Here is an 18,995-nt window from a genome sequence, read left to right as displayed (position 1 = left end):
TCCGGAGTCCCTCAGCATCATAAAATAGCTTTCCTTTTTATGCACAGACTCTGTAATTAGTTTGCGAGAGATTAGTGTTCTTGAGGAGATCATGCTGCATTAGGCATGCACGGTGGATAGTGTCTTGGTTTATTTCCTTAGGGGTTTCTGAGCATGCTATTGCAAGAGACTCAAATCTCTAAGACTTGTGTTCTCATTTTCATTGATCACGGATCTAGCACAAGTGAGTAGTGTACTGTATTTATGTCGAAGCTTCCCTTCCCTGCATGTCTGTTCCTCTAAACTTCTAGCGAAGACTTACCAAACATTCCTCCTCAAGATAATCCTAAAAGCAAAAACTAGAACGAAGGAATAGAAGATTGTCCACACTTACCAATTTCTCCTCAGTGTGACGCAGAGTAGAGGTCGCTATCGTCGACAACCTTTCAGTCATACAAGTAAACTGCAAAAACGAAATATATTTGAAAGGTTGTAATTCCGTTTAAAATATTCCGTAACTTTAAATTCGGCAAGATAGAAAAGATTACAGTCAACTACTCAAAAATTCAGAAGAGAAGCATAACTACTGAGTCGTACTGAAAACGAGCGCAGAGAAGAGTTGAAGACCCTAAATTGACAGTCTCTTCTTTTTCTGATCCCAACCCCTTTTTCCCCCTTTGGACCAGTTGAGCCTCTAGTTATTATTTCTTGAAGGCATTAGGAGTTTGGAGTAGGGCAGTGGGAATGTTTGGTATTCTGCTTATGAGAGAAATATTGTACATTGACACTAGGGAATAGAATCTCAGTCAAGGCAGTCTAGCACCTGGGTCAAAACATTTTGGTGGTGGAAGGAAACGCCCGGTTCTTGAAGTGCTCTAGCTATTGGCAGATGCACCCTCTGATCTTTAAGGAGTTCCTGCTCTGATGGGGCCTTCCACTGAGGGACTTGTTTGCTTCCAAGGTGAGTGCCCAGATCTGCAGTTTTTCAGTGGGAGATCAAACCCGGAGGCGATCCAAATTGATGCCTTCTATCATGTGTGGAGGAAAAGACTAAACTATGCCTTTCCCCACATTTCTGATGATCAGGCGAGTTGCATTGTAAACCAGGAGACAACAAATGGAGTTGATTCTAGTGACTCCAGTCTAGAGGGCTCATGTTTGATCCTTAGTCCTCCTGGAGGTGTCCTGAGATTGCCTAATCTTTCCAACTTACTTCCAGAAACTACTTCTGGGACCAGGGAAGAGTGCCACCCCATGATCCATGGCAATATTCTGTCACTCATGGCATGGTGAATTTTGGGGACAGATGGACTTTACCAGGAAATTCGCAAGGGGCTGTCATCTTTTTCAGTAGACCCGGTCAGTGCGCACCATTAAACGTTATTGATCATCTGGAAGATCCGGTCTGTGTCTGGAGAGAGACCTTGATCCCATGGGGCTGACATTGTTGTCATCATAAACTTCCTTTCGTTATTAGCTTAATCAGCAAGGATTACTGGATGGTGAAGTCCTTCTGACCCACTATTTTGGCAAGACATAGTTTCAGCAGACAAACCAGGGAGAAGTCATCCTGTGGTTTGCAATGTTGGTGAAAGGACTCAGGCGTTCCTATGCCCTGAAACACCACTATTCAAAACCTTGGGGTGTCAACAGGGTTCCACATATTTTGTGTAACTGCCCAGATAATGATGGCCGGTCAAGGAAACAGTTTTTTGCCAAATCCGTCTACATTACTATGTTTTGTTTCATGTAAGAGCTTCCAACGCCTGTAGGTTGGATTTGATGGGATGTTCATTTATTCCAGATGAGGTAATGTTAATGATTGCCATGTGGACCACATCCAACACTTGGATTGTTCCCTACCCAATATTCCCAGACAACCCTAAATTGTGTGTGGTTGGAAGCCTCCAGAAATATGAAATAGTATCACAGGCTTTAAGACCTATAGGGATCAATCAGCTGGTGATATCTTTCAGGAAACCATTCAATGCTGTTTCCTTTCCCACTTTGGTTTGATGGCTATGCCGGAGGCAGGTATTGATTGCTGCGGTTTTTTAGCACATTCAGCCAGTTGTGCAATGACTTCTATAGCGTCCTCCTTGACAGCAAGACTAGAGGATACTTTAAAGGCAGGTGATTAGTCTCAGATTAGTCTTTTAAAAAGTTCAACTTTCAACCCATCTCAGATTTCTGACACTAAAGGTAAGAAGGCTTTGAAAGAGCACAATCAGAAGTTCCGTTACTGACAAAGAATAAAAATGTACTAGTCAAGGTGAAGCAAAGTTTCAGATCCATATAGGACGCAGAGTTGGAGATTATCCCACCCATATTGTTAAAGAAGTACAGTATACCTGCCCTGTTTTGGGTCAGTGATTTTGTAAGACATTTTTATTTGTTTTTTTGCTATATACTAAGTTGGGAATTATTCATATGTATTGATAGAAATGGGGTCTCTAGTTGGCAGTCGGTTTGCACCCTGTCCGAGTAGGGACCCTCACTCTAGTCAGACTAAGGGAGATATCTGCTCAGATAACCCCTGCTCACCCCCTTGGTAGCTTGGCACGAGCGGTTAGGCTTATCTCAGAAGCAATGAGTACAGCATTTGCACATAAAACACAGTAATAAATGAAAACACTACAAAAGGACACCACACCAGTTTTAGAAAAATAGCCAATATTTATCTATATAAAACAAGACCAAATACAATAAAAATCCACCTTATGGTAATCCATATATGAATTTTGCAAGATTTACTCAATAGTACAGTTCCTTTAAGTTGATAGATCCAGCTGGGGCTATCACAGTGTCGTGATCAACAAAACCAAGAGTTCATGCCAGCCGCAGAGTCGTAGGCCAGCTACGGTGTCGGGAAGACCCGCAAACAGTACATTTTGGTCTGCAGGGCATCGTGGTCCTCGCGGTGAGCTCCGGAGATGTTGCTGTATCGGTTCCAGAGTTGGTGTGGAAGTCGTCAGGCCCTTGAAGTCACACGGCTTGCGGATCGAACTCAGGGCTGAAGAAGTCAGGAGCGCTGCCATGGATGGCGTCAGGGCTGCTGTGCAAAGCGGGACGATGTGATGTGCGGTGCCCACAGGTCACGGTGCAGGCAGCGGCTCGGTGACAGCATCCAGCGGCATCGTGAAACCAGGGCTGTGGTGTGAAGCGGGATGGTGCGACGTGCAGAGTCACCTAGTCACGGTGCAGACAACGGCGGTGGCGTTGCTGAAGCGCTGTCATCGGTGGGCCCAAGCCTGCGGTGCAGGACGGTGCTTCGTGACCTTCACAAGCGGTGTCCACAGTGCGGGCAAAGATGCCTAGTGATGACACTGGAGTCGATGATGCTGGCATTGGTGGACGGGGCTGCGGTGTGGCACGGGACCGTGCTTCGTGTACCTCATGAGCAGTGTCCACAGGCCACGGTGCAGGCAGCGGCACCTATGTCAGCAGGAGCGATGGCGTCAGGAATGCCCAGGCTGCAGTGTGAGCAGGCGATGTCAGAGTGCGGGGCCTACAGGTCGCGGTGTGAGCAGTGGCTCAATGAACTCGTCCGATGACGGTGTCAGCGAGACCAGGGTCACAGTGCGAAGCAGGGCAGTGCGGCTTCATGCGGTGTCGGCAGGTCACGGTGCAGGCCAGCAGCGTCATTGGGAGCCGCACAGTGTTTTTTTCCTCTTGAACAACACAAAACACACAGTTCCCAGTGCTGCAGGTCGAGGAAACTGAAGTCTTTGGTGTCCCTGAGACTTCCAACAGGAGGCAAGCTCTACTCCAAGCCCTTGGAGAACTTTCTCAAGCAGGACACACAGCAAAGTTCACCCTTTGGACTCTTTTCAGGAAGAAGCAGCAACCGCAGGCCAGTCCAGCAAAGCAACACAACAAAGAGACAGTACTCCTCCTTCAGCTCTTCTTCTGGGCAGAGGTTCCTCTTGATTCTAGAAAGATTCTAAAAGTCTGGGGTTTTGGGCCTTCTTCTTATACCCCTTTCTGCCTTTGAAGTTGGCAAACTTCAAAGCAAAGTCTCAAGTGTTTGCAAGATCATTCCTTGCCCAGGCCAGGCCCCAGACGCACATCAGAGGGTTGGAGACTGCATTGTGTGAGGGCAGACACAGTCCTTTCAAGCGTAAATGACCATTCCTCCCTCCATGCTAGCTCATATGGACCATCAGGATATGCAGGCTACCGCCTAGACCCCTTTGTGTCACTGTCTAGAGGGAATTCACAAAAGCCCAACTGTCAGACTAACCCACACTGGGAATCCACAAACAGGCAGTCACAGAATGGTTTAGGCCTGGCAAGTGGGCACACTTGCCTAATCGAATTGGCAGTTTAAAACTGCACACACAGACACTGCAGTGGCAGGTCTGAGCCATGGTTACAGGGCTACTAATGTGGGTGGCACAACCAGTGCTGCAGGCCCACTAGTAGCATTTGCTTTACAGGCCCTGGGCACCTCTAGTGCACTTTACTAGGGACTTACCACTAAATCAAATATGCGAATCATGGATAAATCAATCAACAGTACAATTTACACAGAGAGCATATGAACTTTAGCACTGTTTATGAAGCCAATAAAAACTGGTCAGAAAAAAAGGAGGAAGGAGGCAAAAAGACTGGGGATGTCACTGCAAAAAGGGCCAGGTGCAACATATATTTTGACTGGAATGACTGGAATGACAGTAAAAGCAGGAGGTGGCCTCTCAGGAGGGCTGATGGAATTTGAAGTGGTGGAACACACCTCTAAACTCAATTTCCTACAAACATCACAAGTTACATGCTGTTCAACTACCGACCCACATAAGTTGATGAGGCTGTGCATCTCACATGGTTGGACGCAACCATCTACTCACTTTACTCTACTCAATGTGACCAGAGGGATTGGGCCACTGACATATTAATAGAAACGCATATCCTGGAGGGTCTCTGATTTAAATATCTCCATGGCACGATATTTTTCCCACCCAGTCTCTAACTGAAGATCCAAGGATATATGAGAGCAAATATATGTCCAGGGCAAAGCCTGCTTAATTTGAAGGTGTCTGCCATGCCAGTAGCTGTTTTGCCACAAAGCACTCCTGTGACCGCAGTGCGAGTCGCTTTTGTGTGTGTGGGGGGGGGGGGGGGGCGTTAGGGGAGTGGTGCAGGCCTGCTAAGCTGGTGAGCGGGGCTTGTAAACACTAAGGGGCCCACTCTCAGAAATAACATATTTAATGTGTCCATGTATCGAGTTTTTTTCCTACCATAGTTTACAAACAAAAACTGAACAGTGCATAACATCTGCCAGTTTCTGTCGAATGCCCAGTTACAGCCCTCCATTAAATGTGGCGAGGTGCAGCCCAAGCGCCCAACCATCATTTTTTGACCGATGCAGATACTAATGGAGGACACCCCACTTTAGAAATGTGGGAAGGAACATACTGTCCTGCCCAGGAAGAGCCGTAAAGGGTCTGTGGTGCAGCCCCCACTACCGCTTACCCGCAGGCACTTCGGGCAGCGTGCTCTCGGTTACTGCATACGGTGCTACTCACTTCCCGATTAGCTATTTGGTGCCGCCTGCTGGCACTGTTTGACCATAATCCGGACATTACCTGGGGCAAAACGCCTGCTCTCGCACCAGGGCAGTTTGCAAATGGAAATCTTGGCGCCAGAGAGAGTTGGCACGCGGCAGCTGCTAACGCGGGCACCGCTGCCAGTCTGCAGGATGATCTGGGCCCGCAGAGAAAGAACATCTGGGAAGAAGTCAGAGTCCATCATACTGATATCTTCTGATGTACAGGAGCACTTACAGGAATGTGCTAGAGCTGACATTAAACATAGCTCCTTCGTGGCAATGGTAGGGTGACCACCCGTCTGTAAATTTCACGGACTGCCCGTAATTTCGCCCTGCCGTCCGTTGTCCGTGATGAAAGCCTTAACGGACAGTAGGGCGAAATTACGGGCACATTAATCTCCCCAGCTGGATCGAAAGCCAGGGAATCTCCTGGGCTCCTAGGGAGGGAGGGGCAGACAGATAAGAAACAGACCTTCTTGCCAGGGTGTCTCCTTCCCTAAAGAAATGCAAATATGGGAAACTGGTAAATCTGCAAATGCAAAGGGGGCTTGAAAACCTGCATTGACTTAAACCATAGGAGTCACTTGAAGCTTTCTGATGGCAAAGGTATTTTCTTTTAGAGAGGTACTGTTATGGTGTTCCAAGGTGAGCTGTGGAGTGTGTGTGATTTTAGTGGAGTGTTATAAAAAATGTTAGCACTAGGTGTAAACTGTATATTATTCAGATCTGTATTTGAGAACCACTTTTTTTTTATTTAATTGAAATGTTTTTGCGCATTTTGTAGCAATCTATATTATGATGTAATTGTATTCATATAGCACTTACTACCCCTGATGAGGCATCAAATGCATGTTTAAGATATGGACTTACACATTCACAGTTCTTTCAGGGGCCTCGGTACCTCATAGTACTAACAAACATTGGCAAAGTCAATAGGTCACGTCTACGCAAGAGTTATTGGCTTTGCTAATGTGTTTTAGCCATGTTATACACCAGAGTGGCTGCTGTTCAGCATGGCTAAAAGTTAGTGGCATAGTGGTGTGGAGTGGAGTAGAGTGGCTTAGGAGCAGTGGCGTAGAGCCCAGTGATGCAGAGTACAGTGCAGTGGGGTACAGTGCAGTTGTTCAGAGTGCAGTGGGTTAGAGTGCAGTGGCGTGGGACAGTACAGTGGCATAGAGTGTAGTGGAGTAGAGTGGCATACAATAGAGTGGCAGAGACTGCAGTATGTAGAGTGGTGCAGTGGCATATAGTGCAGAGTAGACTCGCGTGGCAGAGAGTGCAGTGGCGTAGTGTAGAGTGATGCAGTGCAGAGTAGAGTATAGTGCTACAGAGTGGAGTGATGCAGAGTACAGTGGCATAGAGTGCAGTGGCACAGAGTGCAGTGGCGTAGAATGCAGTACTACAGAGTAGATTAGTGTACAGTATAGTGGCGGAGAGTGCAATGTTTCAGAGTAGAATGTCGGTGCGATGAGGTAGAGTGGAGTACAGTGGCACAGAGAGCAGTGCCGTAGAGTACAGTGGTGCAGAGTAAAGTGCAGTGGCATACAGTGCAGTTGTTTAGAGTGCACTGGTGTAGAGTGCAGTGGCATAGAGTGGCATGGGGCAGAGTAGAGTGGCATAGAGTGCAGTGGAATAGAGTGTATTGGTGCTGAATGTAGTAGTACAGAGTAGAGTGGTGTAGAGTAAAGTGGTGGCCAGTGCAGTGTTGCAGAGTAGAGTGTCGGCATGCAGTGGTGTAGAGTGCATTGAACTAGAGTGCAGTGGTCAGAGTGGCATAGAGTGCAGTGGTGTAGAATAGACTGTCCAGAGTAGAGTGCAGTTGCATAGAGTGGAGAGGTGCAGGGTAGAGTGCAGTGGCATAGAATGCAGTGGCACAGAATGCAGTGGCATAAAGTAGATTGTTTCACAGTAGAGTGAAGTGGCTTAGAGTGGAGAGGTTCAGGGTAGAGTGGACTTGCATAGAGCGGCTTAGAGTGTGTTGGCATAGAGTAAAGTGGTGTAGAGTGTCATGGCATAGAGTGCAGAGGTGCAGATTAGATTAGAGTGACATACAGTGTATTGATGTAGAGTGCAGGGGCATAGAGTTGAGTGTTACAGAGTAAAGTGCACTAGCATAGAGTGTATTAGCTTAGAGTGCAGTGGCGTACAGTGGCATAGAGTGGAGTTGTTGTGGACTAGATTGGTGTTGCCTAGACTGGAGTGGTATAGCGTGCAGAGGAGCAGAGTGCAGTGGTGTTGAGAGGCATAAAGTGCATTGGCATAGAGTAGAGTGGTACAGAGTAGAGAGGCATTGTGTGAGGTAGCAGAGTGCAGTGGCATAATGTGGAGTGGTTCAGAATGGAGTACAGTGCAGTGCAGTGGCATGGAGTGGCGTAAGGTGGAGTGACACAGAGTAGGGTGCAGTGGTGTGGAGTGGAGCAGAGCAGAGTAAAGTGGAGTATGTATGGCGTGGTAACACACTGCCATTACAGACAACACATTTTGATTGAAATTACCTTTATATTTGCACAGATATACAGTTTTTCAAATCAAACTATACTGTGAACAGACGATGATGTGTGGAAATTGCGTCACCTAATGCAATGATTGTTTTAATTATATAAAGGTATTTGTTTCCAGCACAGTTAAAAATTAACCAAAATGTGCTACATTTGTACTCCTAATTCTGATGTATTCTAAAGTTTATTTAAATGTTGTCATGTGATAGAAGAAACTCTTTCCTAACCCTAGTATCCAGCAAGATTGTCGCATAAATCCTCTCACTTTGACATCAGAGAAAGAAATGTAAACACCAAGGCCATCATTACAACCCTGGCGGTCGGTGTTAAAGCAACGGTAATACCGCCAATAGGCCGGCGGAAAAAAAATGGAATCACGACTATGGTGGAAACCGCCAACATAGACAGCCACTTCAATGCTCTGACCACCACGGCGGTAGAAACAAACACTGCGGCGGTAACCGCCAACAGACAGGCGAAAGACAAGGTTCTGCCCACTGTATTACAATACGCCTATCCGCCACCTTTTCTGGGGCGGTACCAATGCTGTCAAAAGCACGGCAGAAACAGAACTTGGAATGGAAACAACTCACCTTTCCACACTCAAGGAACAACCAGGATGCCATGGAGTCCGAACTACAGGTCCTGGCCATGCTGGTCTACCTCCTCTTGTGTCAGGAGCAGGAAAGACACCGGCAACGACCACGGTGAGTACTGCACCTAGCACACAGGGGAGGGGGGGGAGAGTGATACACACACGCAACACCCCCATCCCCACCCCCCACCCACAACACCATACACACAAATACATGCAGCAACATTACATTAACACCCCATAACCCCCTGGAAGAACACAAGGACAAAAGGAAATGATTGTAACAAGTGTAATCTATTAAATATCAGATAGGCCAAATTCAAAAATTAGTATATAAAATATGTACACCAACTGCACAAGTCCAGATAGAAATTAAATCATTGTCCGTGGATCAGTGTCCCAGAATGCATGGGTGAAGCCCACACAAGACACCTTACTCGAAACGGAGAGAACACTGCAGCGGCATCAGATGGAAAATAAACAGGCACCTCAGGGGGAGGGGGGACACCTCAGCCGGATGAACGGACGACCCCACTGCTCCACGAGGGGGCTCCATGCCCACTGCTCTATCCAGGGGAGTGCAAAGCCACAGTCTCTCAAGTCTCTCCAGTGGATGGTTTTCCCACTGAATTATCCTGGGGAGTGCAAAGCCACAGTCTCTCAAGTCTCTCTAGTGGGTGGTTTGCCCACTGCATTTTCCTGGGGAGTGCAAAGCCACAGTCTCTCAAGTGGATAACAGTCTCCACTGGTTCCGGAGGGGGCTTTGTGCCCAGAGTGCTTCATCCTGTCAAAGACTGAGGTAGTGGATGTGCATCTCCACTGGTTCTGGAGGGGGCTTTGTGCCTAGAGTGCTTCATCCTGCCAAGGACTGAGGTAGTGGATGTTTTTCTCCACTGGTTCTGGAGGGGGCTTTGTGCCTAGAGTGCTTCATCCTGCCAAGTACTGAAGTAGTGGATTTGAATCTCCACTAGTTCTGGAGGGGGCTTTGTGCTCAGAGTGCTTCATCCTGCCAAGGACTGAGGTAGTGGATGTGAATCTCCACTGGTTCTGGAGGGGGCTTTGTGCCCAGAGTGCTTCACATGCAGTGTGGCAGGTCCCATTCCCTCACCTGGCTGTGTGTGCCACGAGATTGCCTAGAAACAGGTAGCATGATACTCCATGGAGGCAGGGACACACTCCACCCTGCTGCAACTTCGCCTGACACCTGCAGGTACAAACAGTGCTGGGAGTCATGCCTCATGTATGCTGGGCAGGGTCCAGGACATCTCCTGCAGCCTCGGACGGCTGCCCACTGTGGATGATTGCCATGTCAGCTGTGGTGGCACTGTGTGAGCACGTCATGGGGCTGGTGGCGGTGCTTGCGGCGGTGTCTGTGGCAAAGGTGCTGGTGGTGGTGCATATGGCTGCACCTGTTGAGGGACACAGCAGGACGTCTCCTGCAGCCTCGGACGGCTGCTCACTGGGGATGATACTGGGGACTGTTTCTGAGGCAGCAGACGTGCAGGTGGCGGTGTTGGTGGCGGTACAGGTGACGGTGCAGGTGGCGGTGTCCACCATCGTACAGGTGGATGTTGTGGTTGACAGAAGGGGTGACTCTGGTAACTCATCCGGAGCCACCGTGCCCTGTCCTGACCTTCGGCTTCTGTCCCTTCCCCAACTTTGATGTCGCTGCTGGTGCCTTACCACTGTCCCCTTTTGGCTTGGAGAAGCCCTTGCTTGCTGGTAGGTGCGGCTTATCCCTCCGGCATGTGGGCACCTTCTTCACCTTGGCAGGTGGCGGAATGGCCTGCTACTTGCCCTTGCTAAGTGGCACACTGGCAGCCTTGATGGGTGACGCCCGTGATGAGACCAGACTTGCTGAGACCACTGTGCTGGAGGATTTGGGGACTGAGGTGATGTGCTGGGAGCTGGACAGCCTGGCCCTAGGGGAAGGATGGGGGGGAGGTGTAGGGAAGAGGTCAAAGTTTGTGAGGAAGAGTTTCTTAGACACACTGGCACGGGAAGATGGAGGGGGTTTGAGAGTGGAGGAAGAGGTAGTGGCTGTAGGAGGTGTACGTTTGCTAAATTTGGGTGAAGGTGCATGTGCCGGAGGCTGTTGTGAGGTAGATGGCTGTTGGGTGGTTGTGTGCCTGCGTTTGTGTAGTTTGGGAGGAGGGCTCACAGACACACTGGGAGAGGACACGGGATGTGTGAATGGTAGTGGGGGTGGTGATTGCACATGAGCGGTGTGTGGTGATGGGCGTGCTGGTGATGGAGGTAGTGGCTGAGGATGTAGTGCATGTAGGTGTGAGTGGAGATGAGACAGGGAGGGAGGAGGAGGACGTGGAGGAGGGGGACACAGTGGAGGCAGTGGATGTTGATGTGTCTGCATGGGGATGGTGCTTGTGTGAGTGACGGTGGGATGTGTGGTTCTTATTTTTCACATGTTCACTCTTGTGTGTTGATGAGTGTGCATGCTGGTCTGATGGTGTGCTTGGGATAGGCTGAGGTACAGGGGATTGGGTCTGGGTGGAGGAAGTTGGAGGGGGGAGGCTGGACACAGGGACAATGGTTGCCATCAGTGCTGAGGCCAGAGCCTGAAATGCTCCCTGTTGGGCCGCCTGGCCAGAATGAATGACCTCCAGGTATGCATTTGTTTGTTGCAAATGCCTCTCAACACCCTGGATGGCATTCAAAATGGTAGATTGCCCAACAGTGAGGGATCTCAGGAGGTCAATAGCCTCGTCACTGAGGGCAGCACGGCTGATTGGGGCAGGGCCTGAGGTGCCTAGGGCAAAGGAGATGCCCACCCTTCTGGGTGAGCGGGCACAGGAACACGATGAGGGGCTTCTGGGAGGGCAGTGATGGTGGGGGGGTGGCGGCTGTACCTGTTGATGCGGTGGGCACAGAGGTGCACGCCACCGCAAGGGAGCTCCCATCAGAGGAGGAGTCACTGTCGCTGGTGTCTGCTCCTGTCCCCGTCGTGGAGCTCCTCTCACCCTCCATCCCACTGGTGCCTTCTGACTCCGTTACTGCACCCTCCAGGGCCATGTGGGATGCAGCTCCCTCCTGCTCTGGTGCCACTGCTCCTCCGTCAGATGATGCTAATGCACGCAAGGACAGGGTGACAAAACAAAAGGGGGGGAGGACAGAGGGGACACATGGTTAATGCATGCAACACCACTACCATTGGCGGACACAACACACAGGGAGCAGCCGTATGCACTAAGCCATGCAGTGACAGGACAGGGGAAAAGCACATGCTCAAGGGGGACTCTGTCTAGACCCATTTCATGCACAGCAAGAACCCATGGGAGCCTGACTAGCTGTAGAGGGCAAATACCACCTTTGGGGTTGTAGTGGGAATGAGCCTGCAAATCAATATCTACCTTTGCGCGTCTGCTCTGGCCTAGGGGAACCCACAGCCCACCTCCCCCACCCAGACACCTCATCAAGCGTGCAGAATCAGATGAATGAGAGTGTACTCACTCCCTTGTGGCTGCTGTGATGCCCTAAAGCGCCCATCCAACTCAGGATATGCCACCACCAGGATCCGGTACATCAGGGGGGGTCATGGTGCGACAGGCACCCCTTCCAGGTTGGGAGGCCATTCCCAGCTGGGCCTCCGCCGTCTTCTTGCATCAGCGGCGCAGGTCCTCTCATCTTTTATGGCAGTGGGTGCTCTGTCTATGGTAGACCCCCAGGGTCCGCACTCCCTTGGCGATGGCACGCCAAATACCCTTCTTCTGGTGGGCGCTGACCTAGAGGCAAAGTGAAGTTATAATGGATGTTACTCTCCCGTACAGTTCTTCTCACACATTGCCCACAAACCTCCCACCCTGGCCCAGACATACATACACACACCATCCTCACATGCTGGCCTGTCCCCCCCATCTCTCTTCCATGCACGCCACTCTCTACAATCATGTGCCATCCACCATGCACACAGTTGACTCACCTGTTTGTCTGGAGGACCGTACAGTTGCGTGTACTGGGGGAGGACCCCATCCACCAGTTTCTCCAACTCCTCTGCAGTGAAGGCAGGGGCCCTTTCCCCAGACACTGTAGCCATTGTCGCTTTCAGACTCAGGTCACAGCAGCACTTACAGTGTAGGTCCTCTCCTGTAGAAGGTCAGGTATCAAGTGAAGGAACTGATAGAAAATGGCGGTTACGTCCGAGGCGGTGTGTACCGTCACCGCCGGCGTACATCGTCATTGGCTCCTGGAACCCATAGGGCCGAATGACAACCAATGCTGAATTGCTCCGCAGTCTTCGACCGCCTACCGCGACGGTGTACAATGCCAGTGCAGTTACCTCATTTCCCCTTGTCCCACCTTACAGGTCAGGCAGCCGCCATTTCAGGGAGCCACATGGCAGCCCAAATAACTGTGTCACACCTATTTAGGCCAGGAATACAGACAGACAAAGGCACATAGAGACAATTTAACGTTTGTGCTAAACAGCCTTGTGAAACCTAAGTGTTGTATGACACCCTGTTCACCTTTCTCCTCCATAGGGCACGTCCGCTGGGGCAGGTGATGAGATGGCGGCATCCTCCGGTGTACAGACCCCTGGTGGACCTGTCGACAATGGAAGACAGACACATCATTATCACTCACAGACTTGATCGTGCAACAATCCAGGAAATGTTTGCCCAGTTGGAGCCTGACCTGATGTCAGCTATCCGCCATCCCACAGGAATCCCCCCTCTAGTGCAGGTCCTGTCTGTACTCCATTTTCTGGCCAATGGGTCTTTTCAAACAACAGTGGCCATGGCATCAGGGATGTCCCAGCCAATGTTCTCTAACGTGTTGTCCAGAGTGTTATCTGCCCTGCTGAAACACATGCGCAGCTACATCGTTTTCCCTCAAGTGGAGGATCGTTTTCCCTCAAGTGGAGGATTTGCCCACAGTGAAAGGTGACTTTTATGCCCTGGGACATATCCCCAACATCATTGGTGTCATTGATGGGACACATGTGGCATTTGTCCCCTCCCCTGCCCCGCAGGAATGAACAGGTGTACAGAAACCGGAAAAGCTACCATTCTCTGAAAGTGCAGATGGTGTGTTTGGCAGACCAGTACATCTCCCATGTGAATGCCAAGTATCCTGGCTCCGTGCATGACGCTTACATTTTGAGGAATAGCAGCATCCCTTATGTGATGGGGCAACTCCAGAAGCACCGTGTGTGGCTAATAGGTGAGCCTAAAGTCCCCACATAGTTTCATTTGAGTATTGGAGATTCCATAATGTTTGGAGGATGTCTAACAGTTGTCCCTCGATATTTGCAGGTGACTCTGGTTACCCCAACCTGTCATGGCTACTGACCCCAGTGAAGAATCCCAGGACAAGGGCAGAGGAACCCTACAATGAGGCACATGGCGGAACTAGGAGGATAATAGAGCACATCTTCGGCCTCCTGAAGGCCAAATTCTGGTGCCTCCATCTGACAGGTGGATCCCTATACTACTCACCGAAGAAGGTGTGCCAGATCATCGTGGCCTGCTGTATGTTGCACAACCTGGCTTTGCGACACCAGGTGCCTTTTCTGCAGAAGGATGGGCCTGATGGTGGTCTTGTGGCAGCTGTGGAGCCTGTGGACAGTGAAGAAGAGGAGGAAGAAGAAGAAGATGTAGACAACCGAAACAACATCATCATGCAATACTTCCAGTGAGACACAGGTAAGAGGATGGAACTGCTTCCCACATCTCATACTATTGTAGGACCTAGCATAAGCCTGTCTTTTTTACCCCTGTGGATGGACCCTGACTTGTCACTTTGGTTTCCATTTCACAGATCTGGGTCCCATGGGGGTCCTCTGCTATGTTTACTCCTGGCCTACAGCTGTGTAACATTGGTATGTGAACAGGTACATTAACATTGCTATATTTCAGAGATTTTGCAATTACATATTTGTGAAAGCACAGACTGACTCCAGATTTCTTGGTGATTCAAGGGTGTTTATTTCTGTGCTAATAAGTGGAGGGGGGTGTGCATTGGGCTAGGGTGATGGTGGAGGAATGTCCATGGCAGAGTCCAGTCTCTTGGTGTCACAGGTGCATTGTCCAATGGGGCATAGGAAGGGGAGCAATGGCAGTTTAAGGTGGACAGGGTGACAAAGTGGGACAGAAGGGTGACATTCAGGATGGTCTTATTTCCTGGCTGGGGTCTTGGCAATGTTCTCTGTCTTGTTCCTGGATCTCAGGGACCGTTTGCGGGCTGGTTCTCCTTCTGCAGGGGGTGGGGTGCTGGTGGTCTGTTGGTCCTGTGGCGGTGCCTCCTGTCCACTAGTGGAGGTGGAGGGCTGTTCATTGTCCAGGCTAGTCTCAGGGGCCCGTTTGTGTCCCACTGTGTCCCTCTTGGTGTTGACAAGGTCTGCCAGCACCCCTGCAATAGTGACCAGGGTGGTGTTAATGGACTTCAAGTCCTCACTGATCCCAAGGTAGTGTTTCTCCTGCAGCCGCTGGTTCTCCTGAAACGTAGCCAGTACCGTGCCCATGGTCTCCTGGGAATCGTGGTAAGCTCCCATGATGTTGGAGAGTGCCTCGTGGAGTGTCGGTTCCCTGGGCCTGTCCTCCCCCTGTCGCACAGCAGTCCTCCCAGCTTCCCTGTTTTCCTGTGCCTCTGTCCCATGAACCGTGTGCCCACTGCCACTGACCCCAGGTCCCTGATTTTCTTGGCTTGGTGGGTTTGCCTGGGTTCCCTGTAGTGGTGGACACACTGCTGATTGACGTGTCCTAGGGACAGAGGGATGGGCCCGCTGGGTGGGTGCTGTCCTGGTGTTTCCTGAGGGGGGGCGGGTCTGAGGTGGCTTGTGACTGTGGCAGGGGAACCGACTGCCCTGAGGTCCCTGATGGGCCGGGCTGGTCATCTTGATCTAGGCATGCAGAGCTGCTGTCATCACTGTGGGCCTCTTATGTGGTGGGACTGGATATGTCTGGCACCTCCTGTCCGGTGACGTTGGGTATGGGTCCTGTTGGGGTGTAAATGCATAGTGTTAGTATTTGTGTATGCCATTTTGTGATTTGGGTGAGGTACCCTCTACTCCTGTGCTTGCATCATTGTGTTTGCCCTTTTGTGATAGTTGGTTTGGGGTCTGTGTGGGTATCTGTACTGGACATGCTTGGGTGACAGTGGTCCATGCATAGGTGTTGCATGCAGGGCCTTGGTATTGAGATGTGTGGGTTGTGATAGTGGGACATATGTGAGATGATGGAGTGATGGGAGTGAGGGTAAGGGGGGAATGTGATGGCATGCAGGTGGGGTGTGGGGGATATGGTAGAAAAGATATGACTTACCAGAGTCCAGTCATCCTGCTACTCCTGCGAGGCCCTCAGGATGCAGTATTGCCAAGACTTGCTCCTCCCATGTTGTTAGTTGTGGGGGAGGAAGTGGGGGTCCACCACCAGTCCTCTGTACAGCAATCTGGTGTCTTGAAACCACGGAATGCACCTTCCCCCATATGTCGCTCCACCTCTTCCTGATGTCATCCCGTGTTCTTGGATGCTGTGCCACTGCGTTGACCCTGTTGACGATTCTCCACCATAGCTCCATCTTCCTCACAATGGAGGTGTGCTGCACCTGTGATCCGAAAAGCTGTGGCTCTACCCGGATGATTTCCTCCGCCATGACCCTGAGCTCCTCCTCAGAAAACCTGGGGTGTCTATGAGGTGCCATGATGTGTTGTGGGTGATGTGTGAGGTGCTGTTTGTTGTGATGTGTGGGGGGATGTGTTGGTGTGTGTTGTTTGAGGTGCGTGGATGTTGTATGGGTGATGGTGTTGTGTGTTTGTGGATGCTGGTGTTGTGTTTGCTAATGTCTCTCTCTCTGCTTCTCCCAAAGAATTTGTTGTAAGGGTTTGTGGGTAATGTGGGTGTGTGTTTTATAGTGGTGTGAGTGTGTGGGTGTAGTGTGTGTATGTGTATCAGGTGTGTGTATTTTGAATTGTCCAACGTGGTTGTGTTTTGTAAATGTGTGTGTATCTTGAGCGTGGTGGTGTGTACCGCCAATGGTTTACCACAGTTGAAAGACCGCAGCGTTGATTCGTGGGTCGTGATAGTGTGGACATATTCTTGTTGGCGTGACGGTGTAGGTTTTGGTATCGCCAGTTTATCACTGACCTTTGGTGTGGCGGACTTGTGTTGGTGTCTATAATGTGGCGGATTCCGAGATGTGGGTCGTAATACCTGTAGGGGAATTCTGCCGCCACAATGGTATGTTGGCGGTCTTCAGCACGGAAGAAAGCGGGATTTACCACCATGGTTGTAATGAGGGCCTAAGTCCCCCCACCAAAAGACAGAGCCTGACATTTAAATTTGTTCTTTGAATGCACAGCAAATGTGATGAGATAAGAACAAGATTTACAGGCCTGTTTACAGAAAGGGAGCACTCTGAAGGATACGGTAAATAACGTTTTGGCAAGGGGAGGGACAATCTCAAGCTGCATACCCTAAAACAAATAAAGCCAGCAAATTGAAAGCAACAAAGAATTCATTAACAAGGAAGCACTATGAATGTATTTAAAGTGACAGCCGTGGGATTCTTTGTGGGGAAAGTCCAGTATTTTAGTCCAGTCCATATCTTGCACGTTTGGCCACATCAATCACCCAGGTAGTATGACAAGAAGACCTGGAGTGGTTTCCATGTTGCAGGAAAGGTCTGTACACCAATTCTATCAGTTTGCCACCAGTTCCTTTGGTGTAGAGCTTCTGGCACACCTCTTGTAGGGTTATTGCTGGGTGGCAGACATGAAATAGGGCATTTAATGATTATTTAAGGTGGTTGTAAGTAAAGAGTTGACCGGGGTGAAGATGGTAGTTTGCCACAAGGGTTTGGATATGTAGTAGCTCGCCGTCCAGAAACAAATCCCCCAATTTTAAGATACCTGCAGCATGCCACTGATGGAGTTGCTCTGAGCACAGCTGCCCTTTGCAAGTGGGAAGGCTTAGCAAAGGTAGTGCAGGAGCATAGGATGTCTTCGTGTCAGTGAGTTTACAGGTTCTAGCAAGGCAAGAGAAAGCTGTGCATGATAACCCCGGATGGTGATCTGTAGAATGGTCAGTAGGATACAATGAGCAGTGCATTAAGCCTTTCTTAAAAGTCTTTACTGGTAAACCCCATCTCATGCAGAGAGGTGGGCAGAAAGCCAGCGAGCCACCCAGCGGACCTGTGCAGCTGAATAATAGCATTCTAAGTCAAGAAGACCTAATCCATCCGCATTTACTGGTAGCTTTAGAGTGGAAAGAGCTATCCGGCATGCCACAGCGACCAAATCAGATGTGTGGCATGTCTGAAGAGGGAATGAAGGACAAGCAGGGGAAGGTTTGCAAAATAATACTATCAATGGGGTAGCACACCATCTTCACTAGTGCCATGTGGCCCAATACAGAAAGCAGAAGAGAAGACTAAAAAGCAAAGTGGGTTTGGAGGGACCATGATGCTCTGCTGAGATTTCCATCCTGCAAATCAGTGGGAGAATGGTACATATTAATCACTAGGTATAAAAAGGTAACTGGTTTCCAGTTCAATCTGAGATCTAACTGTATATAAAGGGGAAAACAGTGCCATATATTAAAGAAACACTGATTACATTGTAAATTTTTTACATTTTGATTGTGCAGTTTACATCCTAAATATTTTGAAGATTCTATGTGTACTTGACACTTAGGGATAACCCAGATCACTAGTTTTTCTCAATTTTAAAACCATTTATAGACATGGACAAGTGGGCAATTGCCTTGCACAACCTTGCAAGGGGTCTGGCCCATGCTCACCCTTCACAAGCACGAGCAGCGGACCATTGCACCAGAAGAGTTTGCCAAAGTGGATGGGTGTTGCTTGTTCAACCACTTGACAGTGCCTCTTCTGTTTCTCTCCTGTGTGCAGAGACAACTCCCTGTTATGCCATTAATTGTGTTTGACGAATGACTTTGTGTTTCACCACTGCGCATATTAGTTGTTCAATGTTCATCAGTAGCACATTACATTCTGTATTCAGTTAAGCTGCCTATTGGCTTTAACGTGGCATTAGACATTACATTTGGTCTTTAGGTTAGCTGCCTATTGGCTTTAACATGGCATTAGACATTACATTTTGTATTCAGTTTAGCTGCCTATTGGCTTTAACATGGAGTTTGACATTGCAGTTGAGACATTGCAGATGAGCTGTGTTTTTCCACATGGTTGACCAAGCTGTGTTTTTCGTATTGAATTCACACCAAACCTTAGCTGATAAGAGAGCGTATATTTTGTGTTTACCTCTCTATCCAGTCTGGGAACGAGTGAGATTTGGAGACTTGGCCACTCTCCAAGCTCTTGTTCGGTTCCCACACTGAGCCAGCATTTTTGCTCTAAACGGTGTCCCTGAGCAGCAGCAAGGGGAAATTTTCCAGGACTT

Source organism: Pleurodeles waltl, chromosome 3_1 (assembly GCF_031143425.1).
Source record: "Pleurodeles waltl isolate 20211129_DDA chromosome 3_1, aPleWal1.hap1.20221129, whole genome shotgun sequence".
Taxonomy (NCBI): Eukaryota; Metazoa; Chordata; class Amphibia; order Caudata; family Salamandridae; genus Pleurodeles; species Pleurodeles waltl.
This window is presented reverse-complemented; position numbering follows the sequence as displayed.